Raw genomic sequence first — 3,175 nt, forward strand, 5'->3', positions numbered from 1 at the left:
TTTTTTTTTAATTTGAGTTATTTTTAGCTTTAATATTCTTTAACAAACCCCATATAAATCCAAGATTAAAACTTTGTGCAATATTCAAAAAAAAACCATTCAACAAACTTTCGTAAAAATTTCTAGCATTTTATTTAGATTTTCTAGAAAGATTTTTGAAGGTTTTGTAGCTCACTCAATTCTAATATAATGAAGTGCATGTTTTAAGTGGCTAGAAAGGTTTGTTTTAGAATTGCCCACAAAAACTTCCCCACGAGTTGGCTTCCCTGGTATACATATACGCTATCCTTGAAAAGGCAGCGAAAGCTTCATTCAACTGCACGACTTGTTCCCACGCACACAGTGACATCGATTGCATGCACACTACAAAAATGCTCTGCCGAGGCTGCCCACCTCTGATCTAAATACATTTCTGCACCAAAAAGAATATATGGCAAAAATGTCGCTTAAAGCTTTTTGGCGGTTAGACTGGGTTCACACAGAGAAATCTTTGTTGCTCATTTTCGGCAATTTCTCTTTTGGTGTTGCTCTTCGGTTTCACACAGAGCAATTCTTTTGTACATAATTGTTGTTGTCAGCTGTGAACGGCCAACTAAATTACTCAGACGAACGAGAGCACAAAGCGTGTTGCCCGAGCACTAGCAACTCGGTGCCCTTCCCCCTTCCTCGTCACTCCCTCCCCCACAAGTAAGGAGTTGCCGCAACAAAAGTTTCTCTGTCTGAACCTAGACTTAGGGCTCGATATATGTATCTCGGTAACTGGTCTATTAATTTCTACCAAACTCAGTACAGTTATTAACCTTGCCGCAGAAAAGGAATATGTTGATATTTTTTTTTAAATCGGACTAAAATTACGCCCACTTACGGTATATTTCAGAAATACGAAAACTCCGACATTCCAATAACTATTGACGCCAATTTACTCCAAGTTATAGCAATATCTTAACAAGAAACAAGATTCTAGATTTTGGGAAAATGGGCGTGGTACCACCCACCTATGCCTACATAAGTGTATATCGATAATCGCTTTATAATATATCAAAGCATATTATCGAAACTATTGAGAAAAACTCTTGCTTATCATGCATTTTGTTGAAGGGTGAAAAACGATATTTAATACTTGCGGCGGGTATGTAAAGTTCGGTTTCGCCCGAATTTATACTTCTTTAGTTGTTTTGGTACTGAACTACTTAAAATCTTCTTCATTCTTCTTAATTGGCGCTGTAACCTCCTAAGCGACTTTGGCCGAGTCCAAAACAGCACGCCAGTCATTTCTCTTCTGTGCTAACTGACGCCAATTGAAAATGCCAAGTGAAGCCAAGTCCTTCTCCACCTGGTCTTTCCAACGCAGAGGAGGCCTTCCTCTTCCTCTGTTACCAGCAGGAGCGTTTCTGTCCATCCGAAAGACATGGCCAAGCCAGCGGAGCCGCTGAATTTTAAAATAGTAAGTACAAAAAAATTTGGGTTAGGCCACTTCTACTCTCACAGCGTACCCTGCAAAAATCGCGACTACTCCATGCATGCGTGTAAAGAGTACTCCCTAAGGACCAAGGAGTACTCCAAAATTAACCACAATTCATATAAAAAATATGGTCCAATTAACATTGCGATGTCCTAGGGCAGGACCATATACTCCATCCCCGCATTACATCAGAGTAGCACAAAACTACTCCAACATAATAACAATGGCATTGTTGCTATATTTTTTCGTTTGTACACGCTTTCGTTTTTCACTTCTCAAATACTTTTTCGAAATTAATAAAAACCAAGACAAAAATTAAAAATTACATGTTGCCTCTGACGGTATTCGAACCCGAACATGCTGGGAGCTAAGAACGAACAGCGAGCATCTCTACACGCTCAGCTACAGCCAGACATGCAAATGTGCTTTCAAATGCTCAACTTCAATCACGTTTCGTTAAAGCACGAGCAGTGATCGGATAACAAACAATGAGCATGATTCAACAACTACAGGTTGTAGCAATCGTACAAAAACAACATTTACCGTTGGTATGAACTCCTTGTGTCATCAACATCTTCTTTATCTATTCATATTCGTGTGTATATGTATACCCTGCATACCAAGATTTCATAGAATTCTGAAAGGTTTCACAATTTTTTTAAGAATTTTCTTTAAGAAATCATACAGATATTTCTTTACTAGTTCTTGTCAACCGCTTCATATGTTTTTCTTTACAGATTTCTAAAAGAATCGTAACAAATTTCCGACACTCTTAAAGATTTCGGGAGCATTTGTTTGCAGGGTATATATATACGTATATGTGTATGTGTAAGCGAATATGTAAATAAAGCAAAACAGACGATAATTTGACACAAGCGTGCTCATAAGAAGAAGCATAGCTTCTATCGCTATCACCTGTAATTGATGCGCCTTGACAATGAGCTAGCGCAGAGACACCAGTTGGTCCGCTACAGCATGACAGAGGACCACTTTTGTAAGTACTCCAATTTACCACAAATAGACTACATGATCCAACGATTTTGCAGGGTTGTCAAGCGCTAGTCAGACCTTATCCCTCCAGCCGTGTCTCACGAATCCATTAAATTTAATTTCCGTCATAGTCTTTTATAACGTTTTTCATATTCCCGGTTCCACTTTTATCATTCAATTTTTAAATAATACAAGTTAAAATCTAAACTAGACACAAAAAGTCGCAATTTTATTATTTTTTATTCAAATAGTTAATTACCAAAAAATGTCAAATCAACCCTGCAAATGTAACCACTCTGCAATTAGAACTGTCAGTTTGACATTTCAGTACTGCCAATATGACGTCAAACGAAGAAGCATGTCTTCCTTTCTCAAAAAGTCGTGCCTGTGCTAAAGACGTGTTTGAATACTTTTTAAGTGTTTTAACAGGTAATTTTTGCAAAATGTCCCAAGTAATTCTTTTAAAAAGTGTCTGGCGTAACTGCTGCACAAGGAAACAGTGAATTTGTAACTGAAATATTCCACTTCGTCGTTGGAGCACACGTGGATATATGATTCCTCCGTTGTATGCTAATGTCAAATCGGGCTTTTGTGAGGTTATGTTGCCGATGTAGAGCATTGGACGCCGGACACAATTTTATTTACTCAAACACTTTTCACTTTCCTATAATTGTTATACCTTTATTTACAGAACAGCTGCAAAATGTCCGGTACAACCGCCAC

General features: G+C 38.0%; 1 protein-coding gene across 3 annotated transcripts in view; it reads left to right on the forward strand.

The window, feature by feature from the left end:
- The window catches only part of LOC118742835 (40S ribosomal protein S24), a 4,363-nt gene that overhangs the window by 449 nt on the left and 739 nt on the right, over nt 1-3,175 (forward strand). The window contains exon 1 of one of the 3 annotated variants that reach the window (XM_036475223.1): nt 2,810-2,881. The exons of 1 other annotated variant lie outside the window; for it this stretch is intronic. The gene's annotated coding sequence lies outside the window, so the exon portion shown is untranslated. Of the gene's footprint in view, nt 1-2,809; nt 2,882-3,175 lie in introns of those variants that run through there. One more of the 3 variants, XM_036475220.1, reaches the window with a different exon arrangement.

The sequence above is a fragment of the Rhagoletis pomonella genome, unplaced genomic scaffold (genome assembly GCF_013731165.1).
Source record: "Rhagoletis pomonella isolate Grant_MI unplaced genomic scaffold, Rhpom_1.0 Rhpom_scaffold_00007, whole genome shotgun sequence".
NCBI lineage: Eukaryota > Metazoa > Arthropoda > Insecta > Diptera > Tephritidae > Rhagoletis > Rhagoletis pomonella.